The sequence below is a fragment of the Dasypus novemcinctus genome, chromosome 15, assembly GCF_030445035.2.
Source record: "Dasypus novemcinctus isolate mDasNov1 chromosome 15, mDasNov1.1.hap2, whole genome shotgun sequence".
Lineage (NCBI taxonomy): Eukaryota > Metazoa > Chordata > Mammalia > Cingulata > Dasypodidae > Dasypus > Dasypus novemcinctus.
In genome coordinates, this window is record NC_080687.1 from 94,553,645 (window position 1) to 94,576,983 (window position 23,339).

At 42.1% G+C, this 23,339-nt stretch overlaps 1 long non-coding RNA gene and 1 pseudogene across 12 annotated transcripts in view; one reads left to right on the forward strand and one right to left on the reverse strand.

The window, feature by feature from the left end:
- Positions 1 to 23,339, forward strand: part of LOC131273456 (uncharacterized) — a 407,742-nt gene that overhangs the window by 191,897 nt on the left and 192,506 nt on the right. Inside the window, exon 11 of one of the 12 annotated variants that reach the window (XR_011645850.1) lies at positions 22,234 to 22,627. The exons of 10 other annotated variants lie outside the window; for them this stretch is intronic. This is a non-coding gene — a long non-coding RNA (uncharacterized lncRNA). Of the gene's footprint in view, positions 1 to 22,233; positions 22,628 to 23,339 lie in introns of those variants that run through there. One more of the 12 variants, XR_011645851.1, reaches the window with a different exon arrangement.
- LOC131273455 (ras-related protein Rab-18-like) lies at positions 16,587 to 17,609 on the reverse strand (annotated as a pseudogene).

A 23,339-nucleotide genomic window follows, 5' to 3' on the forward strand; every position in this document is an offset into this window, starting at 1 on the left:
TCTAAGAGTGTGTTGTTTAGTTTCCAAATCGTGGTGTGAAATCTGGGCTTCTTTCCCTTGCAAATCTCCAGCTTGACTCCACTGTGGTCAGAGATAATGTTTTGTATGATTTCAATCTTTCTGAATTCGTTCAGCCTTTCTTTGTGGCCTAGCATATGATCTATCTTGGAGAATGATCCATGTGCACTTGAGAAAAATGTATATCCTGCTGTGTTTGGGTGTAGCGATCTATATATGTCTATTAGATCGAGCTCCTCTAATATACTATTCAGATGTTTTGTGTCTTTGGTGATTCTCTTTTGAGATGTTCTGTCCAGAATTGATAGTGGTGTATTAAAATCCCCCACTATAATTGTAGATGTATCTATTCTTTCACTTAGTTTTTCCAGCGTTTGCCTGACGTATTTAGAGGCACCCTTGTTAGGGGCATAGATATTTATGATTGTTCGATCTTCTTGACAGATTTTCCCTTTGACTAAAATGTAGTATCCTTCTTTGTCTCTCACAATTGTTTCACATTTAAAGTCTATTTTGTCTGATATTAATATAGCTACTCCTGCCTTTTTTTGGTTATTGTTAGCTTGTATGATTGTTTTCCAGCCTTTCACTTTCAATCTCCATGCGTCTCTGGGTCTAAGATGTGTCTCTTGTAGACAGCATATGGATGGGTCATATTTCCTTATCCAGTGTCCCAGTCTGAATCTTTTGATAGGTGAGTTTAATCCATTGACATTCAGTGTTATTACTATCAAGGAATTATTTGTGTTAGCCATATTTTGATTGGATTTGTGTTTGTCATATTTTGTTTGTATATTTTTTTTTGTCTTTTTTGTTGTTGTTGTTGGTCTTATACTCTCCTCCAACTTTGCCTTTCCTGTTTTTTCCTTTCTTCCTGCAGAACTCCCTTTAGAATTTCTTGAAGGGGAGGTTTCTTGTTGGTATACTCTTTCAGTTTCTGTTTGTCTGCGAATATTTTGAACTCTCCATCATGTTTGAATGCTAGTTTAGCTGGGTAGAGTATTCTTGTTTGGAAATTTTTTTCCTTTAGTACCTTGACTATATCATACCACTGTCTTCTTGCCTCCATGGTTTCAGAAGAGAAATCAGCACTTAATCTAATTGAGCTTCCCTTGTATGTGATGGTTTTCTTTTCTCTTGCTGCTTTTAGGATCTTCTCTTTGTCTTGAGCATTGGATAATTTGACAAGTATATGTCTTGGGGTGGGCCTGTTGGGGTTTATGACTTGTGGAGTGCGCTGTGCTTCTTGGATATGTACATCTGTCTCTTTCAGTAGATTTGGGAAGTTTTCAGTCATTATTTCCTGCAACACTCTTTCTGACCCCTTTCCCTTCTCTTCACCTTCTGGAATGCCTATAATACGTATGTTTGAGCGTTTTGCATTGTCATTCAGGTCCCTAAATCCTAATTGGATTTTTTCTATCTTCTTATTGACCCCTTCTACTATCTGTTTGATTTCTGATGTACTGTCTTCCACATCACTAATTCTCTGCTCTGTCTCTTCTAGTCTGCTGATATTTGCTGCAAGTGTATTTTTGATTTCTTGAACTGTGGTGTTCATTCCCATCATATCTGTTATGTTTTTGCGTATGTCTGCAATTTCCCCTCCAAGTGATGTCTTCATGTTGTTAACCTCTTTCATTACTGCATCAAATTTGTCAGTGATAAATGTTCTGAGATCTTTCATTGCTTGTGCCAAGTTTTGCTCCCCTTCGTGATTATTGGTTTGTTGATTGGATTCAGCCATGTTTTCCTGATTATTGGTTTGGTTCGTAGATTTTTGTTGCTTTCTGGTCATCTCTTTATTTTGACGAATTTAATCAGTTCCTTAGCTTCTTTGTCTGCTCTTGGAGGTTAATTAGTTGTTATTTTTGCACAGGTGTTATATCTTCTCTTTGTCACTTTTTTCTTCTTATTCTAGTTACTTGTTGTTGGTTAAGTTCACTTTAGAGGAAAGTATTAGTGTTGGGGAAAGGCAATTGTGTAAGCAAGGGAAAAGTGTAAAGTTGTATTGGTGATGTATGTTAATAAAGCAGGAATATGAGATCTGGAAGGATGGACGTTAGATTCATGTAGATTGTATAGAGTTATAGCTGTAGGTAGAGTACCTTTTATGAAGTTGATGACTGAATTTGGGAGGAATATGGTATGAACTACACAGCTATTGTTTTCATGAGAGAGGGAAAAAGAAAAGAAAGGTAATAGTTTCAAGAGTGGATAATAGACAGAAAACAGAACAAAGGTATTAGAAATTAAGAGTTAGACACTTTGTGGATCAAAGAACGGGAGGTGGGGGGTGGAATATAGGAGAGACAGTAGATGATAGTGGATATCAAGATGCAGGGGAAGGGGGATAGTGTAGGTAGCCTAAATCAGTTCACACAGAAATGAGGCAGTGGAGGATGGGAAAACCCAGCAAATGTGAGGTGTTCCCTGTAGCACCTATTGTATACTTGAATTAAAGTAAAAATAAGTGGAAGATGAGGGACAAGAGGGAAAGAGAAAACCGAAAAAAAAACAAAAACAAAAAAAAAAAACAAACTAATTATAATAGAGAAAAAAGAAAGGCAAGAAGAAAGGAAGAAAAAAAAAGAGGATGGGCAAACGGTGGGGAACGGATAGGGAGAAGAGAGATACAGGTACACACGTGTCACAATTGCAACACTATCTAAAACAACAACTTCCCCCCGCTTTGCCCTAAAACCCCCCCGTCTGTCTGCCCAAATGGGTCTGCAAGCACCTCCCTTCCCACAAACCCCCAATAGGCCGCCCAGGGCCCACGAACTCCCCAGTACTGCAGATGCTCAAAAAAAAAAAAAAAAAAAAAAAATTTAAGTAAAAATAAAACAAACAAACAAACAAACAAACAAAAAAAAAAAACAAAAAAAAACAGAAACCCCTCCGCAGGCCCGGCTCCGCCCGCCGCGGAGGCTTGGACCGGCTCTGCCCGGCTCCTCACGCCACCTTGGCCTGGCCTGGCTCCGCCCAGCTCCGCTCGCTACAGCGGCCCAGCCGGCTCCGGCATCCACCTCCCGCCACCGCGGCCTGGACCGGCCCTGCCCGGCTCCGTACCCGCCGCGGCCTGACCCGGGCCCGCCCGGCTCCAAACGCTACCGCGGCCCGCAGCCGGGGCCTGAACCGGCCCCGCCCGGCTCCAAGCGCTACCGCGGCCCGCAGCCGGGGCCTGCACCGGCCCCGCCCCGCTCCAAGCGCTACCGCGGCCCGCAGCAGGGGCCTGCACCGGCCCCGCCCGGCTCCAAGCGCTACCGCGGCCCGCAGCCCAGCCGGGGCCTATACCGGCCCCGCCCGGCTCCAAGCGCTACCGCGGCCCCGCCCGGCTCCAAGCGCTACCTCGGCCCGCAGCCGGGGCCTGCACCGGCCCCGCCCGGCTCCAAGCGCTACCGCGGCCCGCAGCGGGGGCCTGCACCGGCCCCGCCCGGCTCCAAGCGCTACCGCGGCCCGCAGCGGGGGCCTGCACCGGCCCCGCCCGGCTCCAAGCGCTACCGCGGCCCGCAGCCGGGGCCTGCACCGGCCCCGCCCGGCTCCAAGCGCTACCGCGGCCCGCAGCCGGGGCCTGCACCGGCCCCGCCCGGCTCCAAGCGCTACCGCGGCCCGCAGCCGGGGCCTGCACCGGCCCCGCCCGGCTCCAAGCGCTACCGCGGCCCGCAGCCGGGGCCTGCACCGGCCCCGCCCGGCTCCAAGCGCTGCCGCGGCCCGCAGCCGGGGCCTGCACCGGCCCCGCCCGGCTCCAAGCGCTGCCGCGGCCCGCAGCCGGGGCCTGCACCGGCCCCGCCCGGCTCCAAGCGCTACCGCGGCCCGCAGCCGGGGCCTGCACCGGCCCCGCCCGGCTCCAAACGCTACCGCGGCCCGCAGCCGGGGCCTGCACCGGCCCCGCCCGGCTCCAAACGCTACCGCGGCCCGGCCTGGCCTGGCTCAGCCCCACCGAGCGGGGCTAGATGCCTCGTCTCCGCCTACCCAAGAAGGGAATCCTCTGTAGGTAGCTGGGATCTCCGTGTATATTTCACAGACGAATCCTCTCTGTTACCTTCCCTCCAAATCGATGTCCAGACACCTCCGGACCAGCAAAAATCCCGAAACAATCCGGTCCCAAAGAGTCTCCAACGCCGCCCAGCCGATTCCCTGCAGAAGACTCTAACAGGGATGTTCACTCAGCCGCCATCTTACCCCCTCTCCCATAGTATCCTCTTATAATCCTTTTGATTTCTGCCAGATCAGAAATTAATCTGAGGTCCACAGAGAAAATGTGGCATTGGTGTGAGAAGGGTGGCCATGGTGGCTGCTGGGTGCGGGGAATGGGAGGAAGAGATGAGATGGGGAGGCGTTTTTGGGACTTGGAGTTGTCCTGGGTGCTGCTTCATGGACAATTACAGGACATTGTAGATCCCCCCAGGGCCCACTGGATGGAACGTGGGAGAGTGTGGGCTATGATGTGGACCATTGACTATGAGGTGTACCGATGCCCAGAGATGTACTTACCAGGTGCAATGGATGTGTCATGATGATGGGAGAGAGTGTTGCTGTGGGGGGAGTGGGGGGTGGGGGCGGTGGGGTTGAATGGGACTTCATATTTTCTGAATGTAATATTTTTTAAAAAAAGAATAAAAAAATAAAATAAAATAAAATAAAATGCAATAAAAAAGAAATTAATCTGTAATGCCCCTTTTCATTTTGGATTTTATTATTCGCATATTCATTTATACTTCTGTCTGTGTAGCTAAATGTTTGTGTATTTTATTGATCTTTCCAAAGAACCAACGTTTGGTTTCATTAATTCTCTCAATTTGTTTCTTTCTTTATTATTTTATTTGTCTCAATTCTAACCTTTCTTGTTCCTTTCATTCTAGTAACTTTAGATTTGTGTTTTATTTTTCTAGTTCCTCTAGATGTAAAGTTAAGCTTATTTTCTTTTTTAATAGAGCATTCTTTTTTTACATATTGGCGTTTATAGCTATATATTTTCTGCTGAACACTGCATTTGCTACATTCCATAACTTTTGGCATATTGTGTTTTCATTTTCATTCATCTCAAATTATTTCCAAATTTCCTCTGATTTCTTCTTTCATCCATTGATTAAGAGTGTTGTTTTTAGTGTGGTAAGAACTGCCAAGGCAATACAACAGAAATGGACTGGTTTTTACAATAGGGATTTATTAATTTAAAAACTTACAGTTCCAAGGCCATGAAAATGTCCAAATCAAGGTATCGTCAGAAAATGCCTTCTTCCTGAGGCTGCAGCTGTGAGCAATCAGGTGTATGATGGTTTCCACTCATCTCTCTGCTTTCAGCTTCTGGCTCAAGTGGCTTCCTCTCAGTTTCTGTGTTCTATTGATTTCAGCTTCTGGCTCATAGGGCCTTCTTTCTCAGCTTCTGGGCATTTCTCACTGAGCTCCTGTATCTCTGCATGTTTCTCCCACTTACATAAAGGACTCCAGTAAGAGGATTAAGACCCACCCTGAGTCATGCCATCTAATTAAAGGCCCTTAACTGTGGTAATTTAATTAAAAAGTCCCACCTACACATAGGAATGGATTAGCTATAATGACATGATTTTCTGGGCTCCACCTAGCTTCAAACTATCACAAGTGTCATGTTTAATTCCCATCTGTTAATGAATTTTCCAGTTTTCCTTCTGTTCTTGGTTTCTAGCTTCATTCCACTGTATTCAGAGAATATGTTTTATTGTATAATCCATCTCTTTCAATGTGTTGAGACTTGTTTTGTGGCATAGTATATGGTCTAACCTGGAGAGGGGTCTGTGTACATTGAAGAAGAATGCATATGCTGTTGTTTTTGGGTGGAATATTCTGTATATGTTTATTAGGTTTAGTTTATTTATAATTGTTTTAGATTCCTAGACTGCTCAAGAAAATACTATGAAGTATGAAGTATGAAGTATGAAGAAAGTACTATGAAGCTTAAACAATGGTAATTTATTAGCTTATAGTTTTGAGGCTAAAAGAAAGTCCAGTCTAGCATCCTCAAGGCAATGCTTCCTCCCCAAAGACTGTGGCATTCTGGGACAGGCTGTCAGCAATCCTTAGTTCTTAATTTGTCACATGGCAAGGCACACAGCATCATTGCCAGGTCTCTCCCTACTTTTCCGTAATCCACTGATGTCTAGCTTCTTGCTTCCTGTGGCTTTTTCTCTATCTGTCTTACTTTCATTCTGCTTATAAAAGACTCCAGTAATACAAGTAAGATCCACCCTGACTGAGGTGGACCACACCTTCTTAACTTAAGCAACCTCATGAATACGTCCAACTTACAATGAGTTCGTACCCACAGGAATGGATTAAATTTAAGAACATGTTTTCCTGGGGTACATGTAGCTTCAAACCACAATAGTATTGTTCATGTTCTCTCTTTCCTTACTGATCTTCTGTCTAGATGTTTACTCATTATTGAAAGTGGTTCATGGCAATATTCAGCTGTTATTTTATAAATTTTTCTCTTTGGTTTTGTCAGTGTTTGCTTCATGTAGTTTCAGTTCTGTGATTAGGTGCATATATGTTTGTAATTATATCTTCTTGATGGATTGACTTTATTCATATATAGTACCCTTTCACTTTCAACTCTTTGCTTCTTTGTGTCTAAGATGAGTCTCTTGTAAAGAGTACATAGTTGCGTCATACTTTGTCATCCATTCTGCCACTCTTTGTTGTTTGATTGGAGGTATGGCAATTTGAAATTATTTTATGAATCTCAAAAATGTAAAGATTATATTTGTGAACTAATTCATTCCTGTGTTAGACCCTGTCAGTTGGACTACGTCAGTGGATCATGACTCAAGTTGAGTCTCCACCCTCTTGCTGGGTCTGATAAAAACAGACAGAGGAGAAGGAAGCCACCATATTTGATCCTGCCATGTGAAAGGACTTCCATTTTGTCTACATTTTAGCTGCAAAGAGAGAAGCCCCCAAGAGGCTCAAAGAGCTGAGGCTCAGGGAGAGATGAACCTTATGTCTGATAGATCGCGGCTGATTTTAGGAAGAAAGCAGAGCAGCCAAATCTATTAGAGGAGGCCCAGAAAGAGACAAGCCCAATGCCTAGTTGCCAATAGCTGAGCTCCAGGAGATGACTGTAGATTCTGGTCAGAAGGCAGAGACCTTGGCAGATAGCAGTGGCCATCTTGATTCACCACATGACAGCTGACTTTGGTGAGAAAGCACCTCTAATGGTGCCTTGATTTGGACATTTCATGGCCCCAAAACTGTAAGCTTTTACCCCAAATAAGTCCCCAAATAAGCCAGCTCATTTCTGATACTTTGCATTGGCAGCCCTTTGGCAAACTAAGAGAGAGTTTAACCCATTTGCATTCAGAATAATTATTGAGAAGTCAGGACTTACATCAGCAATTGTTTCCTTTGTATCTTATACACCTTCTTCATTTTTTTTTTTTTAAGATTTTTGGTTTATTTATTTCTCCCCCCTCCCTCCATTGTCTGCTCTCATGTCCATTCACTGTGTGTTCTTCTGTGTCTGCTTATATTCTCATTAGGTGGCTCTGGGAACCAATCCTGGGACCTTCAGGAGTGGGAGAGAGGGGATCATTCTCTTGCACTACCTCAGCTCCCTGGTCTACTTCATCCCCCATCATCTCTCCTCTGTGTCTCTTTTTGTTGCATCATCTTGCTGCATCAGTTCTTCACATGGGCCAGCACTCCACATGGGCCAGCACTCCCCGTGGGCCAGCTCTCCACGTGGGCTAGCTTGCCTTCACTAGGAGGCCCTGAGTATTGAATCCTGGACCTCCTATATGGTAGATGGGAGCCCAATTGCTTGAGCCATATCTGCTTCCCTCACCTACAGTTTTGATGCTCATTTCCTCAATGTAGCTTTTTGCATAAAGTTGATCTTTTATAGTGAAACAGATTGATCCCCTTCTCATTTGCATGCCTGTATATATTTTAAATACTTACTTTTTGGTTACCATGGGTTTATATTTAGCATTCTAAATCCATAAAAACTTAGTTTGAAGTGATACCAATTTAACTTCAGTTATACACAATACTTCCCCTCCCCTCTCTTTTTGTTTTTCTTATCATATATTTCCTCTTTATGTTTTGCATGCCCAAAACAGAAATATACTCAATTTTTATGCAGTTGTATTCTAAATCTTTTAAGAACTAAAAATTAGAGTTGTATATTGAGAATAAACTAATACTAGTATATTTACCCATGTGTTTACCTTTCCTGGAGATATTTATTTTTCCTGGGCATATTTATTTTTCATACAGCTCCAAGCCATCATTGCTTTGAACCTGAAGAACTCCCTTTAGCATTTCTTATAGGGAAAGTCTTGTGGTGATTAACTCTCTCAGCTTTTGCTTATCTGGGAATGTCTTAAACTCTCCCTCATTTTTGAAGGAAAGGTTTGCTGATAGAATTCTTGACTGGCATTATCTCTGTTTCATCCCTTTAAATATGTCCTCCCTTTGCCTTCTCACCACCATGATTTCTGATGAGAAATGGTCATTTAATCTTTTTTTATATATGTACATTTATTTTTCCTCTCCCCCTCCCCTGCCTGCTGTTTTTGCTGTCTATCCATTCACTGTGTGGTCTTCTGTATCTGTTTCTCTTTTTGTCTTTTCATCTTTCTTCTTTAGAATTCACCAGGACTCAATCTTGGAGACCTCTGATGTGGAGAGAGGTTCCCTGTCAATTGCACCATTTCAGTTCCTGGTCTCTGCTGCACTTCACCTTGACTCTCCCCTTTGTCTTTCTTTTGTTGCATCATCATCTTGCTGCATAACTCACTTGTGCATGCACTGGTTCACCACGCAGGCAGGGCGCTTGGCTTGCTGCATGGTCACTCGGCTTGCCGGGCAGGCCTTGGCTTGCGGGCCGTGGCTCACCACACGGGAACTTACATGGGCACTTGGATCACCACATGGGCACTTGCGTGGGCTCTTGACTCACCACGTGGGCACTCTGCTCAGCATGCAGGCGCATGGCTCACCATGTGGGCACTGGCTTGCCACATGGGCACTCGGCTCACTACATGGGCACTGGCTCTCAGTGCAGGTACACTTTCTCTTCTTTTTCACCAGGAGGCCCCAGAGATTGAACTCAGGTCCTCCTATAGGGTAGGCAGAGGCCCTGTCACTTGAGCCACACCCATTTCCCCATTTAATCTTATTGATGAGCCCTTTATATGATTAGTCCCTTCTCTCGGTCTTTTCAGAAATGTCTCTTTATATTTGGCATTTGACATTTTGATTACAATATGCCTAGAAGTGGATATATTTCGGTTTATCCTCACTGAAGTTCATTAGCTTCTTAGATGTGTATTCTCTTGCCTTTCATCAATCTTGGGAAGTTTTTGGTCATTACTTCTTCAAATATTCTTTCTTCCTCATTCTCTTCTCTTTCAGGGACTCCCATAATGTGTATGTTGATATGCTCCATGTTGTCCCACAGGTAACTTAGGTGCTGCTCACTTTTTTCATTCTTTTTTCTTTCTGCTTTTCAGACTGAAAATTTCAGATATCCTACCATATGGTTTTCTGATTCTTCTGCTTTTTAAAATCTGCTCTTGAACCCCTCCACTTAATTTTCTATCTCCATTGTAGTTTTCATCCCCAAAAGTTCTGTTTGGTTCCTTTTTAAAATTTATAATTCCTCCTTTAGTTCATGCACTGACCTCTTTTTTTTTAATATATTTTTTTATTTATTTTTTAAAAAATACTTAGATTATATAAAATGTTACATAAAAAAATTATAAAGGTTTCCCATATGCCACACTCCCCACATTTCCAACTTTTCCCAACATTACCGACTTCTTTCATTAGTGTGGTACATTCATTGCAATTGATGAACACATTTTGGAGCATTGCCACACAGCATAGATCATAGTTTACACTGTAGTTTACACTCCCTCCCACTCCATTCTGTAGGTTATGGCAGGACATATAATGTCCTGCATCCGTCTTTGCAATGTCATTCGGGACAACTCCAAGTCCTGAAAATGTCCCCATATTACACCTCTTTTTCCTTTCCCTGACTTCAGCACCCCCAGTGGCCACTGTCTCCACATCAATGATATAATTTCTTCCATTGCTGGAATCCCAATAAGTCTATAGTAGAAGACCAGTAAGTCCACTGTAGTCCATATTTTATTCCCCAATCCTGAGGATTCTGGGATGGTGATCCCTGCTCCACCTCTAATTGAGAGGGGGCCTTAATCCCATATGGCTGATGGATGGTTTTCTCCTGTCCACAGTTATAGATGCTCTTGACTCCCTGGCACAGTGGTTGTTCATCCTCACCTCCTTGTTAGTTGTCCTGGGTGAGTCCAATGAACTGGAGATCATACATTTCTTTTTTTCTCTGACACTTGGGCTGCTTCCATCTTTTGACAATTGTGAATAATGCTACAATGAATATTGGTGTGAAAATATCTGAGTCCTGGCTTTCAATTCTTTTGGGTATATACCTAGAAGGGGGATTGCTGGGCCATATGTTAATGCTATGCATAACATTCTGAAGAACAGCAAACTCTCTTCCACAGTGACTATACCATTTTGCATTCCCACCAGAAAACAATGAATGTTCTTATTTCTTCAAATCTTCCCATCACTAGTCATTTTCTGTGTTTTTTTTTTAAATAGCTCTTTTAGTTTCCTAGACTACTGAAGCAAATACCATGAAATGGTTTGACTTAAATGATGAGAATTTATTAGTTCATGATTTGAGGCAAAAAAAATCCAAATCAAGGTATTATTAAGTAATGCTTTCTTCCTAAAGACCAGAATCCTGGAACTGGGTACTGGTAATCCTGGAATCATCTGTCACTTGGCAAGGTACATGGTGGTGTCCCCTGGGCCTTCCCTTCTCTTCTGGTTTTATTGATTTCAGCTCCTGGTTGCTCCCTTTGTGGTTTTCTCTTTCTCTCCTGCCCCTTCATTTTCATGATAAAGGACTCCAGTAGCAGGATTAAGACCCATCCTGATTGAGGTGCGTCACTCCTTAACTGAAGTAGCCCCATCAAAAGGTTCTATTTACAATGGTTTCACACCCACAGGAACAGATTTACTTTAAGAACATGTTTTTCTATGGTACATACAGTTGCAAACCACCACACTAGCCTTCTAGTGAGTGTGAATGGTATATTGGTTATTAATACCATGCATTAATAAAATAATTTTAAACAGCACAGTCACTACACAGTTTTGCTAAATATGATAGAAGATAATAAAATCACAACTAATTTATCATTTTAGAATAGGTTTCCATTGGTCCTTAGCAGCATTTTTGGAAATTTTTTTCATTATTAGAGAAGTGATGGGTTTACAGAACAACCATGCATAAAATACAGCATTCTCATATACCACCCCACCACCAACATCTCGATTGATGTGGAACATTTGTTGCAATAGATGATAGCACATTTTTGTAATTGTACTGTTAATGAAAGCCCATGGTTTAACTTAGGATTCACTGTTTGTGTAATGTAGTTCCATGGATGTTTTAAAAAATGAATCTAACATTTTCCCTTTTAATTATACTCAGATACATATTTCAGTGCTGTTAATTGGGTTCACAATGTTGTGATAGCATCACCACCCATCTGTTACCAAAACATTTCCATCGTTTCAAATAGGAACCCTGTACATTTTAAGCCCTAACCTCCTATCCATATACCATCCCCTGGTGACCTATATTCTGGATTCTGGTTCTAAGAATGCTTACTCAAATTTTTTCAAATCAGTGAGATCATACAATAATTGTCCTTTTGTTTCCTTTTTTTGTGTCTGTGTCTGTCTCTCTGTCTCCATTTGTATCAGACCGAGCCAGAGGGCAGATACCCAAGCTGGACATGTCTCACTGATGTAGTCCAATCAAAAGCCCTAAAGTGAAATGATCAGATAATCTAATTAAAAGACCCTCAACTGAATTTAATGCAATCAAAGGATATCACACCCACAGGAATAGATTAGTTCAGAAACATAATCTTTCTTTTTTTTTTTTGATTCATAAAATTATCTCAAACTGCATGCTACTCCTTTCAGCCACCATCAACTTATACATCAGCAGTGATCATTGTACTTATTATGTGTTACCATCAACTCTACCCATTTCCACACATTTACAATCAACCTTATTAATAATTCTAGCATACATTTAACATTAGCTCCACCCTCTCAACCCTCATTCTATCTCTAATCCTTTGTGCCTGGCTTATTTCACTGAACATAATGTCCTCAAGGTTCATATATGTTGTCATATGCATCCTCACTTCATTTCTTCTTACAGTGGCAAAGTATTCCATTGTGTGTGTGTGTGTGTGTATACACCACATTTTCTTTATCTAGTCATCAGTTGCTGAAAATCTGAGTTATTTCCATCTTTTAGCAATTGTGGATAATGCCACTATGAATACCAGTGTGCAAATATCTTTTAATGTCCCTGCTTCCATTTCTTCTGAATATATTCTTAGTGTATTTGTGAATCATATGGCAATTCTATACTTAGCTTCCTGAGAAACTACCAAACTGTCCTCCACAGAGGCTGCTCCTTTTTACATTCCCACCAACAGTGGAGCAGTGTTCCTTTCTCTCCACATTCTCGCCTGCACGTGTAGTTTTCTGTTTTTAAAATAATGGCCATTCTATGAGGTGTTACATGATATCTCATTCTACTTTGATCTGTATTTCCCTAATTGTTACTGATTTTGTTATCTTATCATGTGCTTTTTGGTCATTTGTATTTCCTCTTTATAAAAATGTCTGTTCAGATCTTTTGCCCATTTTTCGACTGGGTTGCTTGTCTTTTTTATTATTAAGTAGTATGATTTCTTTATATAACATATGAATCAAACTCTTTTTGGATATGTGATTTCCAAATATTTTCTCCCATTGAGTAGGCTGCCTTTTCACCTCCTTAATGATGTCCTTAGAAGCATGAACGTGTTTAATTTTTAGGAAGTCCCATTCATCTATGTTTACTTTCATTGCTCATCCTTGGGTGTAAGGTTTAAGAAACTACCACCTACCACCATGTCTTGAAGATGTTTCCCTACATTTTCTTCTAGGGGTTTTATGGTTCTAGCTTTTTGTATTTAGGTCTTTAATCAAGGTTGAGTAATTTTGTATAGATTGTCAGATAAGTGTCTTCTTTCTTTCGCCTATAGATGCTACTATTGTTTAATGGTTTTTTGTATCTATATTCATAAGGTATATTGGTGTGAATTTTTTTTCTTGTGGTATCTTTATCTGCCTTTTGTTTGAGGGTGATGTAGGCTTTGTAAAATGAGTTCCATTAATGACACCACTGATAATGCAGGACTTTCTTTTCTCATTTTGCTTTTTACTCTTTGTGTATCTTGTCCCTCGCTTCCAGCAATGCCTACTGTTATATTTATTTCATTTTTTGGGTGCTATATTGAGTGCCTTCTCATTTCTATCTGGATATATATTTTTCATGTATTTTCCTTATGATTACCATTCAGTGCAAATTTAACATCCTGACAATATATTTGGTTTGTACCACCTTAACTTCAATGACATGCACATATGATTTTCCTAATACCTCTGTGATGGATGCATTTATGTGTCAACTTGTCCAGGTAATGGTGCCTAGTTGTTTGGTCAAGCAAGCACTGGCTTGTTACTGCAAACACATTTCATAGATATAAATCACCAAGGAATTAATTCATCTATGGCTAATTAAATCTACAATGAAATGAGGATATTACTGTCAACAACGAGAGGCTTCTCATCCAATCCCTTGAAGGCTTTATAAGAAGAAGTGATGATTTCAGCAGTCAGGAGATTTCCATCTCTGCCTCAGTCATCCAGCTTCTCCTGGGGAATACACTGAAAGCCTTCATTGAAGTTCCCAGCTTGCAACTTGCCATATGGAAGTTGGACTTGTGCACCCCCACAGTTTTTAAAAGCTCGTAGCATTTACAACATCTCCTGTAAGTAGTTTCTCTTAAAAAACCATGGTATGTGTATGCGCAGGGGACTTGAATCTCTGGACTGCCCATGTACCACCTGGGCCCTGAGCCTCAGCAGAGTTGCAACCCCTCCTCTCCAGTTTGTTGGACTTACCCAGGTCAGCTAATGGGGAGGTAAAGATGGTTAACCACCACACCAGGGAACCAAGAGTGCCTACAACTGGAAGCAGGAGAGTTGCATCCATCAGCCATGTGGAATCTAAGCCCCTCTTGATCTAGAGGTGGAGTGGACATCACCATGCCAGGGTCCACAGAATGGAGGAATAAAATATGGATTAGAGTGGACTTACTGATATTCTACTATAAAACTATTGTGATTAGTAATAGAAGAAACTGTATCATTGATGTGGAGAAAGTGACCACAGTAGTTGCTGAGGGCAGGGAGAGGGAAGAAGAGATGAGGGGGCATTTTGGGGACTTGGAGTTGTCCTAAATGATATTGCAGAGTCAGATGCTGGATGTTATATATCCTTCCATAACCCACTGAATGTCCTGGGGGAGAGAGTGAACTACAGGGTAAATTATTAATCATATGGTACAGTAGTGCTCCAAAATGTGTTGGCCAGGGAAATGGACTTGGCCCAGTGGTTAGGGCATCTGTCTACCACATGGGAGGTCCACGGTTCAAACCCCGGGCCTCCTTGACCCATGTGGAGCTGGCCCATGCGCAGTGCTGATGCACACAAGGAGTGCCCTGCCACGCAGGGGTATCCCCCGCATAGGGGAGCCCCACGTGCAAGGAGTGCGCCCTGTAAGGAGAGTCGCCCAGCTCGAAAGAAAGTGCAGCCTGCCCAGGAATGGCACCGCCCACACTTCCCGTGCTGCTGACGACAACAGAAGCGGACAAAAAAACAAGACGCAGCAAATAGACACAGAGAACAGACAACCGGGGGAGGGGGGGAATTAAATAAATAAATAAATCTTTTTAAAAAAATGTGTTGGCCAAGTGCGATGAGTGTGGTACAATGATGGGGGAGGTTGTTGGTGTAGGAGGAGTGGGGTGGGGAAGTGGGGGGTATATGGGAACCTCTTATGATTTTATAATGTAAACTTTTTTGTGGTGTATGTATCTTCAAAAAAATACAATTTACAAAAATGATGGGGGTGGGGGTTAGGGTGTGTGTTATATGGGGACCTCATGTTTTTTGTTTGGTTTTTTACTGTGGAAAAGATTTATTAGTGTACCACTGGTTCTGATAAATTACTAGTTACTTATTACAGTAAATGATCAAGATTTTCATTCCAACAGTATTTTCCCACACATATCAGAATCTGGAAGCAATATTTCTTGCTCAAAATGTCATTTAGGGTGGCAGACTTGGCCCAGTGTTTAGGGCATCTGTCTATCACATGGGAGGTCCACGGTTCAAATCCTGGGCCTCCTTGGCCCGTGTGCAGCTGGCCCATGTACAGTGCTGATGCGTGCAAGGAGTGCCCGGCCATGCAGGGGTGTCCCCCACATAGGGGAGCCCCACACGCAAGGAGTGCGCCCCATAAGGTGAGCTGCCCAGTGTGAAAGAAAGTGCAGCCTGCCCAGGAATGGTGCCACACACACAGAGAGCTGACACAATGAGGTGATGCAACAAAAAGAAACACAGATTCCCATGCTGCTGACAACAACAGAAGTGGACAAAGAAGACACAACAAATAGACACAGAGAACAGACAATGGGGGATGGGGGGAGGGGAGAGAAATAAATAAATAAATAAATCTTTTTAAAAAATGTCATTTAGTGTTTCCCCCCACTCCTCAAAACACAGAAACAGGTTTTTGAATAACTAGCCATTTACAAAGTCATAAGATACAGGTCTTCATAAACATTAAACAAGTTACAGTTGAGGTACTTGGACAAATACTACCAACATTTATGAAGAAAAAGGTGGCAGTTTGAAAAGTGGTAAATATTACATGCGTTATGATAAACACACTATTCATGTCCTTCTAAAACCAAAATGGGGGGAAATCTTATTTCTATTCTGCCAAACACCGCCTAACCAGGCTGATCCAAGAGGCCACTCGCCCAAGCTACATATGACAGAAATAAAAACTCCAGGTTTACTCACTGAGGTAAACTAAAAAGTTAGACCAGGCTGCTTTAATGTACCAATGCTAGTTAGAAGCATTATCAAAAGAATAAAGATTTAATTATAAGTGGCCTGGGCTGCATACTGTAATGAGAATTTTGCTTAGTACTGAAAAAGAACCCGACAGTGCACATCCTAGAAAAGCTGTGGAATCATGCTTTCCTGACAGAATTCACCAGTTTGATGGTACCTGTACACCTCCCAGTGTTTCTAAGAGTTCTACATACCAAGTAATTCTGTAACTGACAGGATACAAGCAAAAAGGAGACCAAAAGCAGACCTTGTATCAACATATACTAGATGGATAGATTTTTAAAAATTACATGATAAATGTAATTCATCAAATCAAATGTACTCATAAAGGAACACCTGTTTTATGTTATGTAAAAAACTGTTGACCGCAAATTGGGCATGCTTACATAACATTTTACCTGGGAAAGCTGGTGAGTGGGATTTCTTACAAATATTTACTGCCATGATACAAAACAAATATGTGCGAACTGCAAGGTCCCTAAAGTAGCAGTTAAGAGTTTATATACAGAAAGATGTCACTATCTGATCAAATATGCAAGAGAAGAAATTTCCCAGAGTTTATAACACAGAACAATAACCACCACAGGCACCTCCCCTTGGCCTTCTTCCCTGTGTGACAGTTTTACTCCTTTATTCTGGTTCTCACTTTCCCACAGTCCAGGGGTCTGAATGATCTTTTCAGCAAGTTCCTCGAAGGCACATTGGACACCATCACAGGTCTTTGCTCTTGCCTCTATGAATAACATGGAATGCTTTCATGCAAATTTCAGGCCTTTGGTTTTTGGGACTTGGAGTTGCCCTGGATGGTGCTTCAGGGACAATCACCAGACATTGTAAATCCTCCCAGGGCCCACTGGATGGAACGTGGGAGAGTATGGGCTATGATGTGGACCATTGACCATGAGGTGCAGAGATGCCCAGAGATGTACTTACCAAATGCAATGGATGTGTCATGATGATGGGAGTGAGTGTTGCTGATGGGGGGAGGAGTGGTGGGGTGGGGGTGGTGGGGTTGAATGGGACCTCATATTTTTTGAATGTAATATTTTTACAAAATGAATAAAATTTTTTAAAAAATTCAGGCCTTTATTTCTATCAACTTCGTGATTTTCCTTATCATTTTATTTCCAACTAGTATGTTTACTATGTCATTTCTTGTGCAGTATGTTTCCAATTCATTTAACCAATTGTCCAGTTTAACAAAGGTATCTCTTCTTGTAACATCATAAACTAACATAACACCCTGTGCACCTCTGTAATAACAGGGAGTGAATGTTCTGAACCATTCTTGACCAGCGGTATCCCATATGGCAAGTTTAGCCTTATTTCCATCCACTGAAATTGTTTTCACTTTAAAGTCAACGCCTATAGTTGCTGCAAGTTCTGGATCAAATGTATCATCTGTGAACCTCAAGGGCAGGCTGGACTTGCCCACCCCACTCTCGCCGATGATGAGGATCTTCAGGGTGGTCAGCACATCCTAGTCCATCCTGGCTGGCTCCGCTCCTAACCCAGCTGGCATCCCTGGCCTGGCTCTCAACCCTGCCCCTGGTAGAGCTCCTCATGTTTTTTTAAAATGTAACTTTCTACATGATCTATTAACTTTAATTTAAAAAAAGGGTTAAAAAAACAACAACAAAAAACCATGGCCAATAGATCTTTGGTACCAGGAGCAGTTATTAAGAAATAGAATCTTAAGGATAAGATATCTGAATTGCTTCTGGTGTTTTTGAAATTGATTCTCTACTCTGATTAGCTTCAGAAGCACTAATGACTATTTCCAATAATCAAGATGCGCTCTTGGTCCGTGGTGTGAGTTAGCAATAGAGATATGCAAAATATCACTACTGGATAACCCTACTCAAATGTTTATAAGAGGCAAGGCTCTGGGTGAGAGTGTTTTTGACACACCTTAGAGTTTTGTGGAGTTTTGTGGTATAACGATGTTGGCTGCTGTTCTTAAATATGCCGTGTGCAGTTATAAAAGAAAGGAATAAGCTTGAGGCTTCAAATTTGCAACTCAAGTACCACATGAAGTATGAGAAAGTTTCTATGTGTACTCTGAAGGAAAATCTTATTTTGTGTAGCCACAGACTTGAGATTTCTGAAGACAAGACTTGAAGTCTCATTGAACAAGTGACTGAATTACAATGTAAACTAAATTCCCAACCTTGCCCAGTGTCTGCTGTCAAAGCAAGGAATGAGATTCTAAAAATTGTAGTGGGGCTTATGGGTTGATAATGATTGAGGTGGGGACATTGAAACCTAGAATCTGCTGAGTCTTTGCCATATAAACCTGTAGTGGTCTTCCCTGAGGATACAGCCATCCAACCTCCAGCATGCCCTGAGGAAATAGCCATCCATCCTCCATCTGAAAAGGTTAACCAGAATGTACCTGGTAAACCTGTAATCACCTCCTCTGAGGAAACATCCCATATTCTCCTCTTTGAAGAGATTAATTCTTTTTACCAGATGAAACTGCCATGGAATGCCCTGAAGTAATTGGCTTGCAAGACACTTCTATTTCTTCTCTTATCCCCACTGCCACCACCCCTCCTTTCTTCCAGACCCATAACTAGACTGAAGTCCCAACAGGCTGCAAAATTGAGGTACAAAGTATGACCCATTAGAAGGTATACTATCCTCCTAAAGAACTACATGAGTTTTCCAATTTATGTAAACAGGGCTAAAAGAAATATGTGTGGGAATGGGCATATATAGGATATATGTATTTTAAAGATACTTAGATTACATAAATGTTACATAAAAAATATAGGGGACTCCATATGACCCGCTCCCTACACCTCCCACATTTTCCCACATTAACAACACCTTTCATTAATGTGATACATTCATTGCAATTGATGAATACATTTTGGAGCATTGCCACTAAACATGGATTATAGTTTACATTGTAGTTTACACTCTCTACCACACAATTCTGTAGGTTATGGCAAGATGTGTAATGACCTTATCTGTCACTACAATGTCATTCATGATGATTCCCAAGTGCTGAAAATGTTCCTGTATTACACCTGTTTTTCCCTCTCCCTGCCTCAGAACCTCCAGGGGCCACAGCCTCCACATCAGTGATATAATTTCTTCCATTGGTAGAATCACAGTATGCCTGTAGTAGAATACCAGTAAGTCTGCTTTAATCCATAGTTCATTCCCCAGTCCTGAGGATTCTGGGATGGTGATGCCCACTCTACCTCTAACTAAGAGGGGCTTTAATCCTAAGTGGCTGATGGATGAGACTGTCTTACTTGAAGTTGTAGACTCTCTCAGTTCCTTGGTATGGTGTTTGTCCATCATCTCCTCATTGTTAGTTGTCCTGGGTGAGTCCAATGAACTGGAGAGTAGGTGTTACAACTCAGTTGTGATTCCAGGACCAACTGAAACATGGACAACCCAAAGATTTAAGTCTCTTGGACATACACCTACCAACTCTAGTACTAATTATAGGTTCAAATAGAAGGAGAGAAGAGCCATGTGTAGGGAAACTACAACTGAGTCCAACTCTGTCACGTTGTTGAGCATAAATTCCAAAGTAATGCTTACTGGCAGGGTGCCAAACTCCTGAGCTATCTGTCCTGACTGTAGTGTCCGAATGTCTCCAGAGTCCTTAGGAGTCCTACCTTTTGGTGTAGTATCTACTTTGCCTGCCAATGAGATCCTACTGGGACATGCATAAGTGTGACCTCTACAATGATCTCCTAACTTACTTTGAAGTCTCAGCCATATAAACTCATTTGTCTTTACCTTTTCCCCCTTTTGGCCAAGTTCTTTTCCAGTTGCATTGCAAGTTGGTGCTAGGGAAGCTCATCCCTTGAAGTCCTGTCCCATGCTGGGACATACAAATGCATAGAAATATTGCATTTATATGCTTAGTTTGGCTTAGAGGGAGGCCACATTTGAACAACATGGAGGCTCTCAGGAGGTAACTCTTAGGCATCCTATAATACAAGGCTAGGTGTCAAGTTCAAGTACACTGTTAATCTTTCTCCCAGCCTTCCCCAAATAGAGCTACAGTCTTTTACCTGGATAACCGTGTATTGGGGAAAAGGAAATGATCATACATTTCAGGGATTATTAGACAATGGCTCAGATGTGATTTTAATTCCTGGAGACCCAAATGTCACGGTGGTCTACAGTCAAATAAGGGCTTATAGCATTGAGGTGATCAATGTAATTTAAGCTCAGGTTGTCTTACAGTAGGTTCAGTGGGTCCCAGGATCCATTTTGTGACTTTTTCCCCCACGTTCAATGTCTAATTGGAATAGACATACTCAGCCACTGGTAGAATCCCCACATTGGTTTGCTGACTTGTGGAGTGAGGAATATTTTGTCAGGAATGTCTAAGTGGAAGCTATAGAACTACCCCTACCTAGCAAAATAGTAAGTCAGAAGCAGTACTGGATTCCTGGAGAGCTTGCAGATGTTAGTGCCACCAATATCTGAAGGACACAGTGTAGGTGATTCCTATTACATCTCCTTTCAACTATCCTATTTGGCTTATGCAGAAATCAGATAGATCTTGGAGGATGACAGTGGATTATCATAAATTTAAACAGTAGGTGACTCCAATTGTAGCTTCTGTTCCAGATATGGTATCATTGCTTGAGTATATTAACACATGTCTGGTACCTGGGATGTACCTATTGATCTGGCAAATGCTTTTTCTCAATTGCTGTTAGTAAGGACCATCAGATACAGTTTACTTTCAGCTGGTAAGGCCAGAAATATACTTGCACTGTCCTACCTCAGGGATATGTCAGCTCTCTAGCCCTACATCATAATCTTGTCCTCAGGGACTTTGATCATCCTTCCCTCCTACATAACATCACACTGGTCCATTACATTGAGTATATCATGTTGATTGGACCTCATGAGCAAGAAGTAGCAACTATTCTAGACTTAATGGTAAGACTTTTGAATGTCAGAGGATGAGAGATAAATCCAACACCTCTGCGATATGTCTAGGTGTCCAGTGATGTGTGGCATGTTGAGATAGCTCTTCTGAGGTGAAGGATAAACTGCCGCATCTGGCTCCTCCCTATGATCATAAAAGAGGCACAATGCCTAGTTGGCCTCTTTGGATTTTGGAGACAATATAGTCCTCATTTGGGTGTGCTACTCTGGCCCATTTACTGAGTGACCAAAAAACCTGCTAGTTTTGAGTGGGGAGTAGGAACTAGAGAAGGCTCTATGACAGGTCCAAGCTCCTATGCAACCAGTTCTGCAACTTGGGCCATATGATCCAGCAGATGTGGTGGTACTGGGAATGTCAGTAGCTGGTAGATACGCTCTGTGGAGCCTTTGGAGTCCCCTATATGAGAATCATAATGCAGACCCATAGGATTTTGGAGCAAAGCCTTACCATCCTCTTGTCCTTATGAGAAACATCTTCTGACCTTCTGCTGGGCCTTAGTAGTGATTGAATGCTTAACCATGGGCCACCAGGTTACCATGAGACCTGTCATGAGTTGGTGTTGTCCATTCTACTAAGCCATAAAGTTGGGCATGCTCCACAGCACTCCATCATAAAATGGAAGTGGTATACATGAGATAGCAGGTCCTGACGGCAAAAGTATAAGTTACATAAGTCGTCAAAATGCCCATGGTCCCCACCCCTACCACAATACCTTCTCTTTCTCAGCTAAGAGCTATCACCCCTTGGGGATTTCCTTTCAATCAATTGACTGAGGAAGAGAAAACCTGGACCTGGTTTACAGATGATTTTGTATAATATGTAGGTACCACTCGAGAGTGATGTCCATTTCTGTGATGTCCCTGAAGGACAGTGGTGAGAGTAAATCTTTGCAGTGGGTGGAAATTCAAGCATGCACCTGGTTGTTCATTTTGCTTGGAAGGAGAAATGGCTAGAAGTGTGTGTGTGTACTGATTCATGGACTGTTGCTGTGGTAGTTTGAGATGATTTTATGAATTCCAAAAAGAGAAAGATTTTGTTTGTAAACTATTCTAGTCCTCTGGTTGCATTAAATTCAGCCAAGGGGCATTTGATTAGATAACTTTATAAGATCAATTTAGGGCTTTTGATTGGGCTATATTAGTAAGGCATAACTTAGGTTGGATCTCTGCCTCCTTGCTAGGTCTGATACAAATGGACACACAGAGAAAGACTGAGGCAGATACAAGAAGAGAGCTCTGTCATTTTTGCTCCTGCCATGTGATAGAAGGAAGGCTCAAACAGCTGTAGCCCTGGTGAAAGATGAGCCATTTGCCTGATAGCTCACAGCTGAAATTAGGAAGATAGCAGAACAGGTGAGATTGATATAGGAAACCCGCAGGGACAAGCCCTATGTCAGATTGCAGCTGAAACTGGGAAGGAAGTGAAGCAAGCTGAGCCACAGAAAGGAAGCCTGAAGAGGAAGGAGAGACCAGGCAGAGATAACCTGACATTTTACTTCAACATGCGATAGCTGACTTGGATTAAAAAAACACCTCATATGGTGCCTTGAGGTAAACTTTTCATGGCCTTGGAACTGTAAGCTTTTACCCTAAATAAATCCCCATTTTAAAAGTCAACTTTGCATTGGCTCCCCTTTGGCACACTAAGGCAATTGCCAAGGGTTTGCCTGGATGGTCGGGGAATTGGAAGAACATAATTGGAAAATTGGTAACAGAGAGATCTGGGGAAGTTTTATGTGGATAGACCTTTCTGTTTGGGCAAAAACATGAAGATATTTGTGTCCCACCTGAATGCTCAAAGCAGGTAACTTCAGCAGAGAAAGATTTTGATAACCAGGTGGATAAGATGACCCATTCTGTGGATACTAGTTGGCCTGTTTCCCCAGCCATTCCTAGGTGGAGGGATGGAGGTTATGCATGGGCTCAGCAACATTTACTTCCACTAACCAAGGCTGACCTGGCTATAGCCACCATTCCCCCAGTTAATCACCCTGCTACCTGATGGCAGCCTGATTACATTAGACCACTTCCATTAGGGAAGGGCAGCATTTTGTTCTAACTGGAATAGATACATACTCTAGATATGGGTTGGCGTTTGCCTTCCTTATTTACAAAGCTTTTTGCCAAAATTAACATTCATGGACTTATAGAATACTTTGTTCACAATCATGATATTCCACACAGCATTGCTTCTGATTGAGGAACCCACTTCACAGCAAATGATGTGTGGAAATGGGTACATGCTCATGGAATTCACTAGTCTTACCATGTTCCCCATCATCCTGAA